The sequence below is a fragment of the Melospiza melodia genome, chromosome 18 (genome assembly GCF_035770615.1).
Source record: "Melospiza melodia melodia isolate bMelMel2 chromosome 18, bMelMel2.pri, whole genome shotgun sequence".
NCBI lineage: Eukaryota > Metazoa > Chordata > Aves > Passeriformes > Passerellidae > Melospiza > Melospiza melodia.
The window spans coordinates 11,756,655-11,781,243 of record NC_086211.1 but is presented as its reverse complement, the minus strand read 5'-3'; the positions used below and the strand labels follow the sequence as shown (position 1 = coordinate 11,781,243).

General features: G+C 41.0%; 1 long non-coding RNA gene across 1 annotated transcript in view; it reads left to right on the top strand.

Annotated features, from left to right (window-relative positions):
• The first annotated feature begins 1,687 nt into the window (after positions 1-1,687).
• The window catches only part of LOC134426421 (uncharacterized), a 414,658-nt gene continuing 391,756 nt past the window's right edge, over positions 1,688-24,589 (top strand). Inside the window, exon 1 of the long non-coding RNA XR_010029985.1 lies at positions 1,688-1,782. This is a non-coding gene — a long non-coding RNA (uncharacterized LOC134426421). The remainder of the gene's footprint in view (positions 1,783-24,589) is intronic.

Below are 24,589 nucleotides of genomic sequence, written 5' to 3'. Positions count from 1 at the left end.
ACCTGCTCTAGAGTCTATTTAATGACTGAACAAACTCCTGAAGCTGCTGCTCACTAATAGGAATGGGTTAAAGATATATCTGTGCAGCACAACAGCTGTAGGGCTGGGAAATGCCACAGAAGCCTCACATTGGTTCTCTCCACAGGGAATGAATTTTAACTTCATGAGTTCAACTCTCCAAGAACTGGTCTCCATGAGGAATACAAGAAACACCTTAACAGATTAGCCAGTGGTCTATCTAATTTGGTGTCCCATTTCTCAGGGTTTAGGGAAGAAAGAAATAATTCTGGTTTATGAAGCAAGTGAAGAAAGGATAGATATTGGTTGTGGGGGAAGGGAGGAACAGTGTGACTGCTGATCCCAGTGGTTGGGTTTTTGGATGGAAACAAGCAAACCTGCATTGCTAACACTGCTGTTTGGATAACAATAGTTGGTTTGGATAGGGTCTCCCTCACCTTCCCTCTTTTACCTCCCTGATTCCACATCAGAAAGCTTTTCAAGAAGAGAAAACACTAACCTTATATAATTACTTACGAGTTTTTAACAAACTTCGTCTTCACAAGCCAGCTCCTGGTAGCCACAATTAACACTTCTAATAGCTAGTTTTGTTTTACTAGAAATTAATTTGTGTTGTGTCTTTCAAAGTTTTCTCTGGTGCTTCCATCTTCCCTGTGGAAATCACAGAGGGCCTTGCTGGTGTTAGCATGAAGAAAATTTTCTTAGGTTTTCTGTAGCTTTTGGCCCTAATAACTTATTGTGTCAAAGAATCACAGAGGTTGTAACAGCTTAGAGATCACCCCTGAATGCAAAGACTGATATCCATGAAGTGGCTGAAATCTCATTTTCTTTAGTCCATAGATAACTTCAGGACTTTCCTATCAAGTGTTTGTTGGTTTTGCCCCTCCTGAAAGGTGATCCTTCTTTTTGCTTTGCAAGCTGTGGCCTGTAACTGTTGTAGCTGCAGGAAGATAATAAGTGTAGACCCTGTACTTTTTGCATCTCTGAAGATCCATTGTGGCCAGTCTGAGAAAGGAACCAATAAAACCAATTCTCTTGGGAACCTGGGCTCATAATCACACACGACTGCTGTGTTTGCCATGCTTGCCTTCCAGTTGTTCTGATATTTCAGCTGATGAGTTAGGAGTGAGGCCTAATTTCTAATTGAGTGATGCATTAACAGCTCTCTCTTCCTTTTTTTTTATTAAAATGTTTATCAGGTGTCCTCAACTACAGAGGCATTAACTAGCTCACTGTTTTATCTGGGTGTAATACAGATGCTATTTATTTTTTTTTAAGTTGTGATCAGGAGGATGTGCTAGGGGGGAGGTTTATCAAACTTGCAGATCTTACCAGCTTGGAGGAGCCTGAATGCTGGATGGCAGGAGATTGAGGATGATTGAATATATGGTTTTCTTATAGATATGTAGCATTATTCCAGATACATGGCTCTAATAACATGGGATAAGAGAAAAGTATTTGGCTTACACAGAAATCACCAAGTGCGTAAACCTGGGATGGAAAACAGCTGGGAATGTTTCAGTTCAGTGGGAATGGATCTTGGGCTGGTGCTCCAGGGAGGTTTTTCTTGTTGGCAGCAATATCAGGACCTTCAGCCTTCAAGCTGATCTACCTCACAGCCACGGATCTGCTTCTAAACTTCCCTGTTGCTTTTCTCCATTCATTTTCAGCTGGATCAGCAGCAGCTGACAGAGCCACTGGATCCATGAGCAAGGATATGTAGCCAGTCACTGGGATCACAACTTTTGACAAAACGTCATCCTGGTAAGTTTAAAATAATAGTGAAGCTGCAGGTTTTCCATGCTGGTGGCAGATGAGGTAAGAAATTCTAAAAATGGGAGTGAAAATTTAGCTCAGCTGTCAGGGAAAGCTTTTCCTTGACCATGGAATGTTGGAGCAGGCTGGGGATGCTGCAGGAGACCCTGAGTGTGGGTCTTTGAAAGGCTCAGATAGACACACTTGTGTTGGGAAACACCACCAAGGATTTTTCTGCCTGCAAGCAGGGAAACATTTAACTGATCTCTGGGGATCACTGCCAGCCCTCTGACTCATATCCCTTAATTATTTGTAATGCAAAATGAGTAAAATTAAAGGTTGCTCTTCAGAGGACTGAATTTTGCAGAAACCACCCTTTTATTGCTCATTGCTTCAGTGTAGGCAACTGGATTAGGCTGCTTGTGTTTGATCAGTGTGGGGGAGAGGGAGAGGGAGGACATTAATCATATCAAATTTCCCTTGACAATAAGATGGCATTTAGGAAGAACTTGGGTCATACAATATATATCTGTCTGTCATTAAAAGAACCACTCTCCAAGCACTTTTATTAATCATAGAGTTTACTACAAATAAGTGTCAGTGTCACCCCACCTACAGCATTAATCCAACAAAGATATTCTTGATGGTTATCTTTATCTTGGTATGTCTCACTAGAACATGCCAGTTTTGCATGAGCATCCCTTTCTATTTTAATAGAAATTGCAGGACTGCTTTTTAGGTTTTTCTTTTTCTTCCTCTTCCTTTTTTTTCTTTTACTTTTATGACCATGGTACTGTTTTGTACAGGATTGTTTAGCTGTTCATTTTAACGTCTGGGATGACTGGTGAATGCTGATGGAGAAAAGAAAGGAGAAATTTGCAGTCACTGACTCTCCAGAACATTAGCTACACATCCAGTCTCTATTGTCGTTTAGTTATCGCAACAATTTATCATAGAAGTTATTAATTGAAAATGTTAATCCTTACTGAGAAGACTTCTCAATCTTTGAAGCTCAGTGGTTTCATTTTGAGATTGTGCTGGAGTTTTCCTGTCCTCTTTGCTCTGCATCTTCATTTTTTAAAGCTCTGAAGTGACCTAAAATTGCCTTTCCTTTTTGTGTTGTCTCTTGAATAAAGAAGTGAGGGAGCTGCTCTTGAAGTGTACAGGCCACTCTGTTTCCCTTCTTCACATTTGCAACAGATGTGCCTTCCTCAGCTTCTGAAATTCGCAGTTCAGCCCAACATTCCTTCCTGACAGGCCCCCAGCACCCAGATCTGTGGTGCTGCTGGGAGAAGTCCTGCTCTTAGCAGGAAAGATTTGCTTGGATGAGTGCTTGGGTTCCATGGAGACTGATGCCTGGCTGGAATACAGAGGCAAAATGATGCTGCACAGAGCCCTGCAGGACTGTTTATTCCCTTTTCAGACAGAATTGATAATTACTGCCCCTGGTGCTATAGCACATCACTCCTTTTAATGTGCCCCGTAAACCATGCATTGCCTTTAATTTCTTTTCCCATTCTTTCTGCTAATGAATGAACAAATATATTTTCTTTAAGTCACTCTGGTATTAATTAATGACATCTTGTCTGTGTACCACCTAAAAGCAGTTGAATTGATGAGATGCAGCACAGATCAGGCTCAGATATTTTAAGCAGTTTCTGATAGAATTTGGGGGTTGGAAAAACTCCATCAGGAGGAGATTATTGGTATGAAAATCCAGAGAGGCTGCAGTGTCCTGCATAGCAGTCACAGCAGCTCCTTGCAAAGGCAATAGGATGTAGCTGATGGCAAATAGATCCCTCAATCTATGAATTTTAAAATGCAATATGAAGCATAAAACAATATATATCCAGGAAAACTGCAATTTATCTGTGCTTTGTTGTCTTAACTCATGAAGAACCAACTGTATTAGATCACATAAAGAGGAAAGTATGGTTTAGAATTTTCTTCCCTGGAATCTCAGACCAAGAGGCAACTGTTCTTTAATGACAGGAGTCCATGTAAATTCATAATGCTCACCTAACAAATAAGGTGAGGAAACATATCTATATGCTTATTGCAGTTTTATAAATGTCAGATTCCAGCAAAACTGTGTGCTTTGATGATATGCTGAATTAGGTTAGACTTAAGCATGTTGGACTCTGCTTTGCAGGTGAATCTTTTGAGAATATTGGTAGAAAGTGACAGTAAAGATTTCTCAAGGACAGGATGGAATTAAAGGTTGCAAAACTTTTGGGAATGGGTATTTTGCTGGCTGACAGTGGTGGTACTGTGATAGAGAATTGGTTTTATTTTCTTTTGAAGAAATTTCACCTTGCATACAAACCAGAACATCAGGTAACTGTGACTGTTTATAACACAGGAAACTCTTCAGTAAGTGCTGTACCTGGAGCCTCCATATTCCAGACTTGAACTTGGCAGTCTTTCCTGAAAAAAACAAACAAAATATTAAAAGGGAGCAGGTTGCCTTTTTTTTTTTTTTTCCCCTAGAGATGGGGGAAAAATCTAAACGCCCTTTTATTGGTGTTCAATAATTAAGTAGGAGTTTTCTTTCCTGAGAGGCCCTATTAAATAGAAAAGCAAAGATAAATGATAACTAACCAGGCTATTCCAATACTCTCCCTATAGCAACAGACGTGTTATATTGAAGCAAGTGAGAAAATGAGTGTCTGTGCTTTTGGGTGTAGTTTTTCACCCTGGGAAGTTCAGAGGTGAACGTGTGCCTGGGGTGCCCCTAACAAAAACAGCATTTCCAGGAGCTTTTTGTACTAGTCAGGAAAAGATTATCTTTTTTGTGTGTCTGGGAGAGAAAAACAAATGAATCCCAGCATGACGGGGACCCAGGGTCCCCAGGAAAGGAGGAGCAGAGCAGCACCCAAGGGCTGGGACTGCTGCAGCCATGGTGGCAGCCCGAGCAAGGAGGGAGGATTTGTTTGTTTGGGCTACGAATTTACCTCTGCCACTTTGGCTTAAAGAAAATAAACTGTGCTTCTGCCCACAACTACATAATTACATTGTACTCTAATATCTCTCGACTTCAAAATGACAGCTAAAGCAGATTAAAGCTGTTTACAGCCTATGGGAAGTAGTATGGTGGCTGCTGGCAATATTTCTTTCTCGCTCAGTAACCAAAGTCCGGTCATAAATCTATATTCTTCTTCAAGGAGGAAGGCTGTGATTAAAGGATTCTTCCTACAGCTGTGGCTTGGTGATAAGAGCTTTATGTTCAGACCCTCCTAAGCGACAAAAAGAAAAAAAAAATCATTTTTCATTAAGTTAGCTACTCTAATTTGGATGGGAGGGGGAGAAGCAGACAAGTAGTTTGGTCAATGACTTGCTGTAGATTTGGTAGGAGCATTGTACACAATATTTCTGAGCAGCAGCTGGGATTTGAGAGATAGACTCCAACCCCTGTAGCACCTCATCTGTGCCCCTGTGCAGCGATAGTTTTCTCTGCAACACGGATATTGTGAATTTAAAGAAGTTTCTATTTTGAACTCTTGTTAGCTGTCCAAGCCCTGTGCTAGAAAAGCAGGCTTACCCACCTGAAAAACTGCAGGCAGGAATCCAGGACTTGTCCTGCAAAGCAAACATTTCTCTTCTCCTTCCACACGGAAGGAGAAGAAGCCCAAAACCTCAGAACTTTTGCTGTGCTTTTGTGTGACAGTGTTCACAGGGGTTTTCAGGTGAGGGAAGAGACGAGAATGTTGACTCTATGTTTAGAAGGCTTGATTTATTATTTTATATATATATATTACATTAAAACTATACTAAAAAGAATAGAAGGAAAAGTTTCATCTCAGAAGGCTAGCTAAGAAAAGAATAGAATGGAATGAATAATAAAGGTTTGTGGCTGAGACAGAGAGTCCAAGCTAACTCAGTTGTGATTGGCCATTAATTATAAACATCTAAGATGGGCCAACCACAGATGCACCTGTTGCATTCTACAGCAGCAGATAACCATTGTTTACATTTTGTTCTTGAAGCTTCTCAGCTTCTCAAGAAGAAAAATCCTAAGAAAGTGTTTTTAATGAAAAGATGTCTGCGACACTTTTGTCTTCAGCTGAGGCTTTCAGGGAGACCACAGGAGGGATCCTCGGGGAGCCAACTGAGAGGACTTTGAACAAAAATTTGAAATGCTCAGAGCCATGCTGGACATCATTTGTTCAGGCAGAACTTGAAATGAATGCTTTTGTTAGGACTGCACCACTAGAAAAATCACACGAGTGCTGAAAGCACCAAAACAAAACCCAGCAACCCAGAACACAGCAATTCTGATGCATATTTTGCAGGGCTTGAATGTTTCTGATGACAGAGTGCAGCTTGATTATAGCAGGGAGGCTAATTAAATTATACACCAAAATAATTGTGGGAATAATATGATGCCTGGTAGAAGAGGCAGGAACAAACTCTAATCCCTCAGTAACTCAAGACATGAGTTATCTCACTGCGGCACATGCCCCCAGTTATGCTTTTCAACTCAGCAGTGACAAAGGGTGCAGTCACAGATCCAGTGGCATGTTTTTATATTTTCTTAATTTTAAAATTAGAGTATATTTATATTAGAATCTTTTGCTGGTACTAAGTTTTCAGTGTTTAATTTGCATAATAGTGCTGTGCAAAATGGGATGAGGGTTAATCAAAGGATTTTATCACTCTTTTTAATTATATTCATTATGCTGGAGTAAGATGTAAATTTTAATTTCACCTTGTTAGCTAACGTTTTTTCACCAAAAGTTTGGATTTGCAAATCATCTGGCATTTTTAATAGGAGCAGATGCTAGTGATTTTGAAGAACCTAACTGCCTCAAGTACGGTAGACATTATTAATTTGATTGATATGCAATTTAATACAACTTAGCAATTATTAATGCCATTTAGCACTGGTGTGGATATTCAGAGAGGTAGCCTATAAGCAAGAAGAGCAGCGAGAAGAGAAGATTGTTTTTCCCCTCTAGATCTGCTTCTGAATAGATGTTCCTTTTAAGCTCACTACAGTAAACACTCTTTCCTTCTCCCCATCAAGTTTTTAGTCACAGCTATCACCTGGAAGGTTATTTTCCAGAGGCATATAGTTATCTCACCTTCAGAGAGGCAAGCAGTAAAGTCTCTCTCAGCCTGCAGACATTTACCAACAGTGTTTTATATGTTACGTTTATAACTCTTCCAATCGCAGGGAAGCCAACTGAAAAACATACCTGCTAATGGAAAAGGACTATTAAAGCACTGCTGTGCACTCACCTTGCACTAAGCCAGCTGCACAGAGCCCTGCCATAAATCACACTTAAATGATTGCATTCCACCAGAATCGCCGCCCAAAGAGCAAACTTGCAGCAGGCAGGGAGGCCGTGGCAGCGGGATGAGGAGTCCATTCATTTGCAGAAAGGCTCAGGTGTGTACCCATGTTAAACAAAGGGAAAAGGACTTTTGGACATCCTGACTTCATTCTGGAATGGGAGCCAGGTCGCTGTTTTCCATGGCTTCCTGCTGCTGGATTCCCAATCAGGCTAAACTCAAAGGGAGAGGGTGGTGGCAACCAGAATGGCCTAAGCCTCTCTTTATTATAGGGAATCAAAGCTTTGTGTGGCAAACAACACACCCCAGAAGGGTGATGTGTAGCAGCTGCAAAGAAAAGGAAGGTGTCAGTCTGTAGGATTGATGGGGGTTGCACGGTCAGGACGGACAGAGACGAGAGATCTCTGCAGCCAGGTCGTGGAATTTGGGGTTTATTGCAAAGGGCCTGGGTGCAGGGCCCTGCTGGGATTTGGGGTTTATTGCAGAGGGCCTGGGTGCAGGGCCCTGCTGGGGTTTGGGGTTTATTGCAAAGGGCCTGGGTGCAGGGCCCTGCTGGGATTTGGGGTTTATTGCAAAGGGCCTGGGTGCAGGGCCCTGCTGGGATTTGGGGTTTATTGCAAAGGGCCTGGGTGCAGAGCCCTGCTGGGATTTGGGGTTTATTGCAAAGGGCCTGGGTGCAGGGCCCTGCTGGGATTTGGGGTTTATTGCACAGGGCCTGGGTGCAGGGGCCTGCTGGGAGCTGCCAAACACAGCTCAGAGCATCAAAGAGAGAAGAGAGAGGATGAGAGGGTAAGAGAGTAAAAGACAAGACGTAAGAGCAAGAGTAAGAGGTAAGCGTGTGAAGTTCCTGTTACAATACCATAAATCATCTTCTGTGTTGAATATTCTGATTCTCACTAGCCAATCTAGTACAAGATACAAATCCTATAGCATTTACATACAGCCTGTAAGAATCATTACATTACCATACTGTGTTACGTTTTAAACCCTAAAAACTCCTCTTTGGGCCCCTTCTGCCAAGCTGTAGGGTTTGCTCTGACCCTTGGGCCTGTCTGCAAGCAGAGGGTCTTGTTTCATCAAAAGGGGATCACCTTCAGCTGGCCACACCATTGTTTTCCAGCTGTTCAGTAACTGAGGTATCTCAAAGCTTGCTTTCATTTCAATCTCGCTTATAGTTTCCATATTCTCAAAATCTTTTGCCAAACAATCATATTTATAAGGCTTTCCTGTTTCATCTTTCCCAACATCAGTGCTTCAGCCATTGCTTTATAGCTGAGTGAAATAGTGTTGCTTGGGCTGCTCTCTGAAGAAATTAGAAGGATGGTGAGTAATGTGTGCCCAGTCCAGGGATCCTGAGGATGTGCAGTGGTGACAGGGAATGTGAAATGCAGGTGGGCAGAGGGAGCTTCTGGGCTGTCCCTGAAATGCCAGCTCTGTTGAGTAAAGCTGGAGAGGGCAGGAGGGAAAGTCACCCTACTCACATTTTCTAACTGAGCAGGACTTGCATGAAGCTGAAGTTGGAAATGAAGCAGACAACAGTTCCTGACACCAGAAAATCTGCAACCATTTACAGATGAAACAGTTTGCTAAACAAAACCACTGTTTATCCTTCACTAACACAGTTCTTCATAATCTTTGCAAATTTTAATTAAGAGCTTAATATCTGTCTGCTTCATGCTTCAGTGGAATTGATCTGAATGCACACTGGGCTTGATTCAGGCACTGGCAGAGCTTTTCTGTGCCTTGTTCTTCAGCCAGATTCAGGAGGATAGCTGCATGCTCCTCAGAAGTTCATTCTTTCTGTAGAAACCCAAGCTGATTTCTCCCCTGGGGTGCAGCCCCAGGTAGGACTAAAGGTTTAATGATACACCAGGATCTGCAGAAGCAAATGTGAGTCTGAGGCTGCAGGGGGAAATCTGGAGTCTCCATTGCCCTAGTCCCAAAAATACCTCAGAGAGCACAGCTTTTATATCCTGAGCACACATGAGAGGGATAAGTCCTTGGAGTGAGAATGTGGAATGAGAAAGCTTAGTGAAGGTACGTGAAGATTTTGGGTTCAAGGAACCAAACACTCCTAGCAAGCCCTAAGGAAAACATCCAGTATGAGGGTCCCAGGTCACTGAATGCCCAAAGCAAGCCAGGCTCTCCTTTGCAACCTGTACAATTACATTTGCTGTAGCTTTTTTTTTTGGTGTGTTTTTTTTTTTTTTTTTTTTTTTTTTTTGGTGGGTGGTTGGCCGTGTCACAACCAAAGCAATGATTGGTACACTGACCAGGCAATGTCAAAAAATAGGGGAAATAATGGAATTGCTTAACAGATGTTGAAACTGACGCCCAAATGTAGAATGGACCGGTGAAATTTTGGGGTTTAAGTTTGAGCAGGTACTTTTTTGCATTATGCTTCAATAAAACATTTAAAGATAGTCATGAATAATAAGTAAGTAATTTTATGCTGAATGACTGCAAAGCATAGAAATGTTCCCTCTCTCTCTTTTAAATGTAAAAATTTCTTTCTCTAAAGGCCATATATTCCTTTCATTCCTGAGATGCAGCTTCTATTGATGCCAGTTTATGGTCCTGAAACTTTGGCTGAAGATTAAGAAGGAAAGCATAAGAGAGACCTTTATGGGTTTTTGTCTTCTAACAATTTGAATAAAATACTTTCCCAAGAAAATGTGTTTTACATGTATTTTAAATTCCTTTTTTCACAGTAATGTCTCTTTTCCTAAGAAACTTGCATTTTGAAAATGTTGTGACATATTACATTAATTGAATATATAGCCACAGAAACTGGGAGAACCTTTTCAACTACACTGGATGCATCTGAGCAGGCTGGAGGCTCCATGCATAATTTCCAACAGAAAAAGGGAAAAAACCCACCATTTCTCATTAAAAGTAAGATCAGTAACACAAGAAAGCAGCAGTATCACTATCTTTTATCCATTTAATGAACTCCTGTCATTGCAATTCCAAGAGTTTTTGAAAGAGAAATCTCAACCTGACAGGCTATTCCAGTTTACAGTGAAGCTCTTGATGTCCCCTAATTATAGATCTTCATGCAGTTATTATTTTGGAGCACAACTATGACATTAAGGTAGTCACATGGAAACACAAACCTGCATTAGGTAATTATGTATCCAGGTTTCTCCTTCCTTTCTTACTGTGGCCTCAGGGACAGCCCAGCATCAAAAATACCCAACCCCAGTAACAATGCAAAAACATGTGTGGTATTTTGCTGATCTGGCTGGTCCAGAGTCGCTCCAGTGCTGGTGGCCTGCAGAGGATCCTGCGGAGCACAGGGAGGGGACGGGAAGAGGGACAGGGCCACAGGAAGGCAGCTGTGACACTCACCTGCCTCCCTGAGAGGCCGGCAGGCAAAATTCTGAATTGTGCTTTCTCAGAGGATGGCCAAGACAAATGATACCTCAGCAACATAGTTATATTTTAAGCAGTCATATCTAAATGAAAAATAACCTGCAGCCTGCAAGAGCTTGGTGAGAAGAGTTTCAATTTTGGATATGAGCCTGGCAATGAATGAGCTGTTTAGAACCTTATTGACAGCATTTGCATAGACATGGTGCTTGTGAGATTGCAGTTTGTCACTCGCTGTGTACATGTCGTTTTTTCTTTTAGATTCGTGACAAAGTAAAATTATGAAGTGATAAGTTTCCAAAGCTTGTGTTAATGATGGGTTGTGTGAATTCATCTTTGTACAGAGGGGCCTCCTTAAATATTGAGAATGCAGAAAACTAAAGAGCATTTCTGTAGGTCCCTTCTCCCAGTTCCATCACATAGTTAAGTTTAAACTGTCCAAAACCCTCTAGCACACTGGTAAGGTTTCCCTGCATGAAATATCATTATTATACATGGTGTAATAGAGAATGGCAGCCCCCATTTTCATAACAGAAAAATAGAAAATATGCAGCCCGCATTTTCTCACTTAAACACAAAGTATTTGATTCCTTTACCCTGGTATTAGTCAGTTGCTAGAAAAGTCACAGAAACTTATTTTTTTTTATTGCTTCATGCACTGCCTAAACACTATTTCTTCTCACCTCATTTTTTGTGGTGAAGCAGCATCAGCATCAGCAGTTTTTAGCAGATGTATCAGAGGACTTTTATCAGGGAAGCTTAGGAAATGAGAGAAGAAAAGGAAAATAACAATGAGAAAGTAAATCTGAGTTTGTCTGGTTGTAATATATTTTGTTGGTGACAGGCCATGTTACTCTTTAGCACTCTCAGAGTCTAAAATCTGGAAACATGGGAGGATGAACTCCAGTCAGAAGCTGCTATTGGCATGATTGTGGATGTTTGGCACAAGGTCACTGGGACACATTTTGTATTGGTGGCTTTCATTTGACTCCTGTGCTTATAAAATGCTTATAATCACAACAGGAAAGATCCCATACAAGTAAAAATTGTAATTACTTCCTTTTTCTAGAATCTGTGGTTGTGCTAGTTCAGATTTTCTAATCCTCAGCAAAACAAACTTTCCCTGTTAGTGAGATAAGCTCTGGGTTCAGGCATGGCAGGACTTGTGCACTTGGAGCACCCATTCCTTCTCAGATTCCTTCACTTGGCATGAAAGCCTTTGCCAAAGGATGGATAGATTTTCCAACATCTACTGGAACTATTTGAAATAAAAAGATAATTTCTAGCATTTAACAATATAAAATCATAACTTAATTATTTATAATTCCCTTTTTATATTTATGATACTATATTAATAATGAAGAGCTCATTTAGTGTTAATATGGATGTTCTAAAGTAGTATTTCCCCTGTAATTTATTGCTCATTAATGTATCATTATTAGAAGGTATTTCCCTCTAATGGTTTAGTGTTGATATAAAACTGAGGATACAGATAAAGTTGAGATAAGAATTTACCTTTGCAGCTAGCTGAAGACAGAGTGAAGGTTATTTTCATAGACTGATTTTGCAATTTGAAAAGGGATAAGTGAAGAGCAAAATCTAATACTTCTCACATGTGCCTGACACTCCTGGTAGAGACACAAAGGGAGCAAACCCCATACTGACCCTGGAATGAATCAGTGCTGTGGAACACACAAAATAGTGGAGCAATTAAATTTGCATTACAGTTTATATACAGTAGCTCATAATGTCAACAGAAGTTACTGAATTTAAAATTCTATTTATTTCCTCTGAAGTTTAACGTAATAGAATCCCACATTTTCAGCGAGTGATTTGGCTAATTTATCTCTCATTGATGTCCTCTTCCTTCCAATGGCATCCACTTTGTCACCTTTGTGAGGGATTCAAAGAAGTCTTCATTTATTTTTCAGTTCTGCTGTGACCATGGGCATGTTCCAGCAGACTATAATAGACCTATGTTTTAGCAGATTAACTGAAATACAGAAATGAGTATTACTTTTTCCCTGTATTCAACTAGTTGTTCTGATATTGCTGCAGTTTTCCAAGCCAAATCCCCTACTGTTAAGCCCTGGCTGAGTGGCTGTGCGAGAGCAAGTTAAATCCTTCCACCTTTTAATGGTATTATTTCAGACAGGTTTTAAACCTTTCCAGCTATTTGTAGTGCTCTTTTCACTAAGTGAGGAACCAGGATGATTTCCTGTCATGAGAACAATGTTGCTGTCCTGGGCATCTCAGCCTCTGAGGGTCAGTAAGAGCTGCGAGCAGCGGCTGCTGCAGAGCCCAGGGTGTTTCACAGGAGCTGTGAAAGTGCTCAGAAAGGGCACAGCACAAAGCAGCAGCACCTGGGGCAGCTGTGGGAGCCAAAGGCAGCCTCAGGTGTCCCCACGGGGACAGGTGCTGTGAAATCTGAAGGGTCAGTGAGTGATCACAGCGCGTGGAGCAAACCCATCACTGATATCCCTGGGAACAGCTCATGCCTGGCTTTTAAACAGCACCAGGAGCACTCAGAGTTTGTCAGGAGGGACACTTGGTCCTGCCAGGTGCCAGGGCTGTTCTCCACACTGCCATGGACCAGTGGATAGCTCAGCATTCCCTGTGAAGCCCCAAAACAGATAGCCTTCAAGAAATAATGAGTTAAAAGATAGAATGTGAGGCATTTGAAGAAGGTATAGTATTAGGAAACACATAGAGCAATTAATCAGCTAAAGCATGGAACACAATGACAGAAAAGAGATAGCGAGAGGAGAAGCGACGGGCTAAGCATGTTCAGAGCCAACAATGTCAAACTGACCCTAAGAACTTTGCCAAGCCATAGAGACCAAGCCAAGTACACCGGGAATTGACCAAATTTGGAGAGGAGTTCAAAAGTTTAAGGAGGAAGACTCATCAGGAGACCCCAGCCCATGATGAAGGCAACCGGAACGGCCACCAAGATAATCCTCGAAAGAAGTGTCCCCACCCATGCTCCGCCTACACCACACCCCCTATGAATATGCATGCAAAGATATGATGATGTATATGATCTGATGTAATCCTATATTCAAAATTGTATAAAAGGCTTGTTTTTTTACGAGAAACTTAGAAATCCATTTTGTGATTTCTCCGACGCGTCGCAATAAAATACCTCCTGCTTATCTGACTTAAGCTGAGTCTCTTAAGCAGTTATTCTCGCCTTTTGGGGCAAAATTCGGCATCACCTGTGTCCCCCCCCACAGAGCCCTCAGGCTGCTTTTGGCCCCCAGAGCTGGTCTGGAAGTTATCCATGCTGCTGACCCGCAGGTTATCTGGGTGTAACAGCTGAGCTAATAATATCAGTTGTAAGGGATTTGTCAAGCCCTGCCCATGCATTTGTAAGCATGCTGCAGGGCTGGGATACAGGGCCACACAGGATCTTGCAATGCATTCCCAGCAGAGAAGAGTTTCGTGGCCCACTATAAATGACTTATCAAATGCCTACGTATCATTTATATCTGTTTGGAGTTTAGTATGAATGGCTTGCTAGACACTTACACTTTGTCAACAACCTCTACAAATGCATTTACTTTAAGTGTTGTACATTTCATTATAAATGGCTTGCAGAACATATCTATAACCTTGATAACTCCATTCACTTTGTTAGTAATGGCTCCTTGAACACTTAAAGCATAACAATAGCCAAAATGCATATAAATATTTCATTGCAAATCTATTGTTACTTATTTATAACATGCTCACCAAAAGCATTACAGGATATTTATTAAACATTTATAGATTATTTTTGCTACAACTAGTATGTGATACAAATGCATTATTCATCTCACAGCAAATCATTGCTGGACATCCCTTAAAAATTAAGTTGTACCAGGAGGATTTGGGGTCTGTAGAATTTGAAAAGATTAATTTTAACCACGTGCAACTGAGATTCAGCTTTGTGTTTATTTCTGTTGAGTTAAATGAAAGAAGAAATTAGTAAGCAGAAAAACAAAGACAGAGTGAGGGAATGGTTGCCCTGACCCCCCTGGCCATTTGCCATGCTCTGTCCTCAAGGTCTGCCAGTGGCTGCACACCAAACTCTTGGGACTGCAAAAGCTTCTTTCCTCACAGATGTTCTGGAGGGTTGAATGGCAATTTTTTCTGGAATTAAGAATTTGGAATGAAGGTTGTTCTCTGTAGCCATAGTTTGTATTTGATCTGGATTTTTTTTCTGCTAGTTTCCAGTGCCTCAAGCTCATTCAGTTCCTTGAAAAATGGGCAAAGTGCACAAACTCCTGTGCACACGAGCACATGTGAGTGTGTGAATTTTGGCAGAGCAAACAAATTTGGATATTTGGGGTTTTATCCCAGTGTTTCATCTGATGCTTCCAGTCTACAGACAGGAGTCAGGAGATTTTTAGAATTGTTACTATTTTATAGAGAGGCCAATCTAGGATTTTGATTCAGGTGGCATTCGTACAATGGTTCAATAATGCATATGAATTTTTCTTTCTACCTCTACTTGAATATTCAATCTTAAGAGCCCATCTCAGGTTGGTGACAAGATGCTATCAGCATATATCTACCTATTCCCTGACACATCTTCCTGTAGCACTTTGCTATTCAATAACTGTAAATAGATGGGGTAATTTAAACTCTTAGCTAGCTTTCAGGAGAGCTGGATTCCCCCAAAACAAGCACATCATTTTACTGAAATGACCATGACTATATGAAAGGCACAATTTTATACCTGTTAAATTATTCCTTGTTGTTTTTTCTTTTAATGCATCTATCCATCTATTCTCAAGTAACAGTTCTTCATTAATAATGTCTTTGTGCTACAGGTTGTTTTTCCTTTTTTGTTCTAAATTATTACCCATTTAATTAATTTTCCTCTAATATAAAGGGAGGATAGAGTTGAGTGTTTCTGCAAATGGGGGCGTGTAAGTAAAGAACAAGGATAATATCTCAAACTCATTTTCTCCTGGTCTCATGGTGTTTGCAGAACATTTGATTTGATGCTAATACAGCTGGGTACAACACCACTTCATTTCTTCAGGGGAGGATGTTAAGATATCTATGAAGTGGTAGAAGGACCTGCTTTTATTTGGTACTCAGTGTCTCCATTTCAAACTCATGTAAATATTGCAGATTTGCCTTGTTGTGCCACTGTCACACCCTACAGCACCCAAACCTCCTGGACTGATGGAGAATGGGGTGTGTGGGGCAGAGTTCCCGTGACACCAGACCCTCCTCTGACCAATGTGTGCCTGCATTTTGTGTTTCCCTTCTCACCAATGTTTATTTTGCAGTTCTGGAATTATTTTGCATTGTCCCGTGGTAGAATGAGAAAACCTGTTACCACTGAGGAGGGAAATTCAGTAAACACGTGGCTGCACAATTTGTGCTTTCTCTGTAGAGCTACAGAAGCTCTGCAGGAATGTTGGAAAACCTGCAGTGCCTCACCTGTGTCTGTGTCACTGCTGCCTCCCCTCAGGGCAGGGACAGGCCAGTGTCACTGGGAAAAGCCACTTCTCCATACCCTGCTCCACTGACTTACATTAGTGTCGCACACATCTTTTATGGAAAAATCCTTTCCTTGGGATTTTTTCTCCTGAGAAGCTGAAAGGCCTCAGGAACAAAATGTAAACAATGGTTATCTGCTGCTGTGGAATGCAACAGGTGCATCTGGGATTGGTCCCACGTGGTTGTTTCTAATTAATGGCCAATCACAGCCAGTCTGCTGGCTCAGACAGAGAGTCCAAGACAGAGCCTTTGTTATCATTCTTTCCTTTCTATTCTTAGTCAGCCTTCTGATGAAATCCTTTCTTCTATTCTTTTACTATAGTTTTAATGTAATATATATAATAAAATAATAAATCAAGCCTTCTGAAACATGGAGTCAGATCCTCATCTCTTCCCTCATCCAAGAACCCCAGTGAACACCATCACACATCTGGATCCAGGGGAGCTTGGGAAGGGACTTTGCACTGGGCTTTATTATTGTGAAGCTGTTTAGCTTTGGAGGGGATATTTGTTTCAAAATTCTTCTCACAGCCTGTTTTCTTAAGCATGTAACAGAAGCAGCACTTTGTAAGAAATCTTTAATTTGGCTTTCAGTATTTCAAGCGTCTGTTTCAGTGTTTGTATTTTGGCCATGAGATTCAATATGAATCTAATAACACAGCCTGGCACAATTTGTTGCAAAAATCTATTGGTACAATGATCACTTTTAACAGGTGTTGTTTCTTCAAAAATCACTGAACGCTGTTAGATTTTATTTTTTTTTTTTTTGGCATTTTCAAATGCTCATTAGTGTCTTCCTCAGGGGTCTGAGACGGTCATTATTAAAGAATGAGTTCTCAGGAGAAAAAGGCTCTGCTGCCAGAAGCCAACAAGTGACAGGAGTTCAGCAGTTGCTAGGCGAGTCACTTATTGAGGTGCTGCTTGGATAAATTAGCTTTCAAAGTCTTAAGCTGAACATGTAAAGAACACAGATGTCATGTGGCATATTCTCCAGAGGTTAAATTTAGGTTCCACTGCCAATTTTAAAAGGAAGGAAATGTCAGCTAGTGTAGAGCTGAGGTTGAGGGTTTGTTGCTTGTGCAAATTCCACTGACATTGACATTAACTGACTCTGGAAGATAAACTATGGATCTGCTCTAGCTGTCCATGATTTCATTTGTATTGCTTGTTAGGTCTCCAGTTTGTTCCAGCACAATACCAATTTGCTCCAGTTGACTTGACAAGCTTTTGTTTTGTGCCTCTTATTTCTCTGGAGATAATTTATAAACCCAGCTTCATCCCTTGTGTGACTGCACAAACAGACAGGTATCATTTCTGCTGTTTGTCAGCACAGGGAAGTGACATAATATTGAAGCAGTAAGTAGACAAACCTGGATTTTAGCAATGTGAGTTTAGACGTGAGTATCTGTGGTACGACAAAAATGTCAAACTTCAGAATGGTCATAGATATTTTATTTTTGAAGAGAATATTTTTCAAACACAGGGATGATTTTTTTCAAAAATCTCCTTTTTTACTTAAAATTTTGCTTTGTTTTTTACCTAAGCATCGCTTTTATTTAGATAGAGGAGTCTTTTGAAAGTCCTTTGTAAACTAAACAATTTTCTTATAACAATGACAAATAAACCTCTTAGTGTTGTTTTGAACTCGCTTGAACCTGCTGCTGCATCCCTTCCTTCTCCATTCTGGGCTTTGTCCAGCTCCCACCTTAGTCAGTGGGAGATGTCACATTTACTTAATTAGGAGCTGGACCATGCCTTGCCACCCCCACCAATTGCTGTTTTAATTGAAAGCATCCCCAGAGCTGCTTCCACCAGCGGTGTTCATTTGTGTGGTGTTCTCGAGAACAAATCATTCTGGTTGTTTAATTAAGGCAATATTGAAATAAAACCTCCTTTAGGAGTGGCTGGGGGCAGCCTGTGCTGAGCCCTGAGCAGACATTCACAGTGGCACGGGGTCAGAGTCCTGCTGTGCTCCCTGTGGCACTGTCACCAAGCCAGCCCGTGCTGATGTGCAGATGTGTGAATATTTTCTGTATTTTCCATGGCTTTTAACCCTTTTGCTCTGGTTTTCATGGACTCTTGTGACGGTGTTCACAGGGGTTCTTGGATGAGGGAAGAGATGAGGATCTGACTCCATGTTTCAGAAGGTTTGATTTATTATTTTAACATATATATCACATTAAAACTATACTAAAAGAATAGAAGAAAATGTTTCATCATAAGGCTAGCTAAGAATAAAAAAAAAAAAAAGAATGAATAACAAAGGCTTGTCTCAGACAGAGAGTCCGAGCCAGCTGACTGTGGTTGGCCATTAATTAGAAACAACCACATGAGACCAATCCCAGATGCACCTGTTGCATTCCACAGCAGCAGATAACCATTGTTTACATTTTGTTCCTGAGGCCTCTCAGGAGGAAAAATCCTAAGGAAAAGATTTTTTATAAAAGATGTCTGTGACAGACTCTGAAGGGATCTGGCCTGTCTTGAGCACTACAATCCCACATTTCCCACACCCAGGCTTGTGCTTTGCCTGGGCACAATAAAGCAGCAGCGGTGTCTGAGTCACATCCAAATGCAGCACTCCTGTACAGCAGTGTCTGGATGCAGCTGCCTCTTCCCCTCAGTCTGTACCCCAGCAAAAGCAATTTGAATGTTGCTTTTCATCCTCCCAGGTAATCACAGACCCAAGGCTGCAACCCAGCGAGCAGCAAGGAAGGAAAACCTATTCCAGACTCCACAGAGGTCACCTTTTTGATAAAAGCACAAAACAGCTAATTAAATTAATGTAATAATTGTATCTAGCCAATTACCTATTTCCTACCTGTACTGTGGTCTTAATGAGCTGGGCTAATGAACTATAATGTAATTAATACCTGGGGAGGGAGGGGGAGGAATAAAAGAAATGGTTGTTTTCATATATGCCAGCCTCTTTTGTAATAGCAGGGGGGCAAAAAACTTCAAGACTGTTGAAAGCAAAACGTTTAGTGAGGAAGAGAGTTTTCAAACTTGAGTCCTGCTGAGGCCCTGCTTGGAAGTCTGCACCTGAAAAATATCCCTGCCATTACAGAAATACTTAAAAAAATACTCATTTATGTTTTTCTGAGACCTTTCTTGTAATATCTGTGAAGGAGAAGGATGATTTAAAGGAAACTGCAGATTCAAGGTGTCCTTGAGGAGTACCCTGTCCTAATCCTGCAGAAACTTATCCCACCTTTCTGGTGTACTGTGGCAGTGTTCACAGGGGTCTTAGGATGAGGGAGGAGACAAAGATCTGACTCCATGTTTCAGGAGGTTTGATTTATTATTTTATCATATATATTACATTAAAACTATACTGAAAGAATAGAAGTAAAGGTTTCATCAGAAGGTTAGCTAAGAATAGAATAGCAAAGAATGATGATAAAGGTTTATTACTTGGGCTCTGGGTCCGAGCCAGCTCACTGTGGTTGGCCATTAATTAGAAACAACCAACATGGACCAATCCCAGATGCACCTGTTGCGTTCCACAGCAGCAGATAATCAATGTTCACATTTTGTTCCTGAGGCCTCTTAGCTTCTCAGGAGGAAAAATCCTAAGGAATGGATTTTTCCATAAAAGATGTCTGTGACAGTGTACCACAAGAGCTGTTCGGGGTTGATCTGATTTTGCCATTGGGTTTGTGGCACATTTGGCCACATCCTGGCCAGCAGCCTGTGGGAGCAGTGGGGGGCTCTTGGCAAACACAGAACTGTTCCAAGGCTCTGGCTTTTGTATCCAGTGGGGGACAATGACACAGGTTACTGAACCTGGTGATGGAGCCTTCGTGGGGAGACTGCTCCAGTAAAGTACTAAAAGGCATAGGGAGAAAGTAAAGTAAAACTGAGACTCCTGCTGTGAAAATTCAGGATTGTTTTCTCTGAATTAAGTTATGCTGAAGCTATTAGGGAGGCAGTGCAATGGATTCATTAACTGTACCATTCTATAGAGCTGCTGGAAAGCAATTCACATTTCAACTTTAGTATCTTAAAATCCAGCACTGGCTTTAATTATTAATAGGCTTCATGCTATTATCATTTGCTTGCATATATACATTAATCATTACATGAGTTTGCTAATTTTTTTTGTTTTGTTCAGAAATAAAAAATAAATTGTGACAAGATGCTCAGAGCCCTCCAGAGAATATGTTCCCCTCTGATGGGCAAGTAACATCTGCGGGCATTTCGCTGGCTTAACAGCATGTCTGTCAGAAACTTGGTGATTCAGAAAATTTACTAGCACTCACCTAATGATTAATTAGCCTTCTCTGTAAGGAATGGGGTCTCTTCATTGTGCACATTGCCACCAACAGTTTCATCTGTTTGCTGTAACACGTATGCTGGAGATTTAATAAGTGGAATTCCAGTAGTCAAGAAATGAGTTCAGGGTGTTTTAGTGAGCAGAATTGGTGTTTGGCCCTAAGGAAGACTTAAAGAAGTCTTTTTTAGCAAGTCTTCAAAGGTTTTTGTCAACACAGGTCTGTGTGGTATTCTAGAAAAACTGTTTTGTGTGAATAACAATTCTGTAGGACACTAATTTTAACTAAATTTAGTTGGCTAGAAACACTCTATATTAGATTAAAGACAGAGATAGAAATTATTTTAACAGAAATAATAATTCATCTGTTTGTAACATGGATTATCTGAAAATGTTTTTTTAAAGACAATCTTATTTGTAAGGCATGTTAAGCGTTCCACTTGGCAAACCCTGGGCATAGTCCTGTGTTTCATAAGGTCTTCAGCTGTGAGTACAGGGTCTTTATTGTGCTGAAGGAAAAGGTCAAACTGACACTTCGGGATTTAAACCAAAATAATTTATCACCTGCACGTAGATAAGGCAAAGATTTGTTCTTGAGGGTGAATACATCCAAATCTGGACGGATGAAAATCCATGCTTTGTTAATTATCACAGCAGTTTGAACTCTAACTTTGAGCAACTCACAGCACCTGTGTCACATGAGCTCCATCAGGGTTGATTGCTGACACCTGCTGAGGGTCCTCAACACAATGCCTCTGCCTCAGGTGTGGGAAGCACATATAATGGGTGGCTGTTAATTGGCAAGAGAATTGTCCACTGCTGTAACTACCTGCAGCTGTAGCTACCTGAGTGCCCTGGGGCAGAGCAGGCAAAGGCTGTTGGACCTGCTGTCCCTCCGTCTCCTCCTGGAACACTCTGTGCTCTGAGAGATGATTATTGGCCATCTTTGCTTCTCTTTTTCCTCTCACCATGGAGGGAGGGGACGTGAGCTCCCATTTACAAGCAGTAGCAGCTGTAGGAAGAAGACATGTCCAAGGTAGGCCTGGGGTTTTGGGAGGATTTTTTTGTTGGTGTTATTATTAGATGACAGAGGGAAATTTTGCTGTGCTGGAAAGCTGAAAGGCTTTTTATACACCTTGTGTCTGTGTGTGTAGATGAATCCCCAGCCACATTTGCTGTTCTTGACAATGTTCTGGTCACCTGCAGTCATCCCCCATTCCATCATTTCCTTCTGTGCTTCTTAAAATTGCATAAACAAGCAAGGACATGGTTTAATACGTGTGTCTGTAGCTGGGGGTCCAAGGCACAGCCTGGTTCTGCTCTAAGGGGTCAGAACCAAGATCTGCTGTAAGCGATCAGAACCCGGTGCTGAGGCGGCATTTGAATCACAATGCAAGAGTCCACATGGGTCTCTTTGTTTGTCCCATAACTGTCTAAATTTCCTCTGAAAATGAGAAAAAGAACTACACAACCTCTGTATAGAGAGCTTCTCTAGAGCCAGCTAAACTGACCACGAGGTGAGCTCCTTCTCCTTGGTGGGGGATAAAGGGGAGACTTGGGGGTCATCCCTTTCACCCCAGTGATACTGGGGGTGCTGCAGCCTGCCTTGCTGGGGTGGGGAAATGTAGTGGAGGCTTCAGCCTGGAAAGGACCCAGACTTGCAGAGGAAGCTGGAGTGGTTAAAGATTAGGTATATGTAGGGTGTGTTTCCCTTTTCTAAATTAAAGCGCTAAGTTGACTGGTTTATTGGTTGGTTTGGGTTTGGTTTCTTTTTCAAAGGGTAAGATAAAATCCTTCTCTGCTATGAAATTTATGTATTCAAAAACTTTCATGGCAATTTTTTCTCTTGTATCAGGTTTGTTTGCAGGAGAAATCTGTGCTGTTGGTTGTAGGGTATCTTGTGTTTTATTCCTCTTCATATATCCAATAAGGAACCAGAGAAATTCCATGTGACTTGCATATCTAATTAAAACTATTCATCACAGCTTGAATTTACAATTTTGATTTCTTGCAGTAATCTGCTTGTGAACAATCTAGAGGCAAGGAGTTATTCATAGAAACTGTTGAGTAAATAATTTTCAGAAAATGAAAACATTCAAAAAAGTCAAGATAGTTAATTAGTGAGCAGGAGAAATTAAATTAATTGAATGAATAATTCATAATGAATTATTTGCCCAGCTCTATTTTACATAGTGTGGAAGGTCTGAAGAAGAGCCAGTGTTTGAATTACCTCCAAACAGAAAACCACATCTCTATTTCTGCTGTGTTGAGGTTATTTATTGATGTGTAAAAACAAGCTGGGTGAGCCAGTCTATTTAATCATCTTACTCTTTTTGCTCTGTAACGTGGGTCATGCTGGATTTGAGACCATAGATGCTTTGCTTGCAAATGTGCATTAGGGAATATGTGTTACAGGCTTCTTTGTTTTTCTTTTTTTTTTTAATAAATTTAAATAGTGTGAGAGAAGCATGATTAGAGCTGAAAATGCTCTGTAAAAGATTTAAATTAAGTATATGCTACTGTAGCAATGCTTGCAGTTGACATATGTCACAGCCTTGGCAAAGTAATTGTGGGTAATTTCATTTTGCTGCTGAACAGAACTGTGTCCAAAAGATTCTTTGGTGGAGCTGAATTTGTTTGCTTGGGGCTGGAGAGGGGTTTGTGGCTGCTTTCTTTGCTTGTTTGGTTTTTGAGGTTTATTTCCCCTTTACAAAAAGGGAAAGCTTTGCTTCTCTCTGGCAGGTAGGAAGGGAAGTTTAAATGGCAATTAAAAAGTGAAATATCGGAAGCCTAAATGAGCATTGAAGAGCTGAATGTGGGCAATGAGTGTTGAGAGCTCACCTGTGTGTCCTTCTGCCCTTGTGTCCCTCCACAGTGCTATTGGGAAGCACAAAATCTCTTATGGTGGAATGGTTTGTGTTGGGAGGCACCTTAAAGCCCACCTCATTTTAACCCCTGCCATGGCAGGGACACCTCTAATATACAATTAGATAGGAGCCACTTCTGAGTTGTAACTTCTGGCCTTGAGGAAACGTGGTTTGAGGTGGAATGGTGCAGCAATGAGATGAGTCTGATGCAGGAATGTCCCAGGGAAGTTTGAATTTCTGTTATCATCTCTGTGGAGAAACAGGCATAGATTAAGTGATCTGTTGGCCCACGTTATCTGCAGTAGGAGTGGAAATCACTGAGGTTTTTTCTGATTGAAACTATGGCTGTGCAAGTAGAGATAAGATAATTACAAAGCTGAGTAATACTATCCAGCACCACCCAGTATCGTCAGATTGTCCTTTGTTATTCAGTTTTCTCTGAAAACTGAGCAATGCTAAATTAGAGTTGTAAATCCCCACTATGTGTGGATATTGATAATATATGCCCAGGCATAAGGAAAGGAAGAGATTGCAAATTTAGTCAACTATATAAAAAACATTCTTTTCTTGGGTATTGAAAATGTTGGAGGAATTTGAACAACCCTGGAAAAAACAGACTGTGTTATAACAGATGGGCATTTCCAAAAATGACTTTGTTTGGGTTCAAGATAAATAAAGGTAGTTCCCATTTTACCCAGAGTGAGTCACTCAAGCCCCATCATGGACACATGCTATTCTAGAATTGCATCTGCCATATTTTCACTTTGCTCTACTTCCTGAAAATCTGGTTAATTCAATGTTGAGTTTCCATTAAGGAGCGCTGCTGGGCTAAGTTTTGGGCTAGTTTTTGCAATATTAGCAAATTTGTTTCTGATTCTGAAGTGCTGACAAGTTCTAACTGAGGTAAAGGAACTGAAGCGCAGAGTCAGAAAATCTGGGCCACTAATGATTAAAATCAGGCCACAAATGGTCCTTACTTATGTTTTATTTCTATCTACTTACAAAGGCAGCTCTTTATTGCCGTACTTAAGTGCTTGAAGCATTTCCTAAGGCTTCCCCAGGACAGGAATCAGGCAGATTCTGCTATCTATTTACTTCAGATCATCTCCACACTGGCAAGTACAGAGCACAAACTGATTGGATAAGGAATCCATGCTCTGGCTGCAGGCGGTTGGAAGGGATGTGGCAAGAATGAAAAATCCGATTGTAACTGGTTGTGTTAGGGAGCCAAAGCAGGCTGGGATTTAAAAGAAGAGGTTGTTGTGCATCACTGAACAGCCATTTAGATTTGACTGCAATAGCACGGGGTTTGTCATGGTGGTTTAGTTAACATGTTCAGTTTTGATGAAAAAGAAAGTGTCTTTTGATCATTCCACAGAGGGAACAGTTTATATTGGAATTGTGCAGGTAGCAAATTCTGTAAGGTCATGTTCAGTGCCCCCCTGCACTGAAAAGTTGCTGAGGGGAGCAAAACCAGAAAACCCATGGAACCAGAGGGAGAAAAATGATT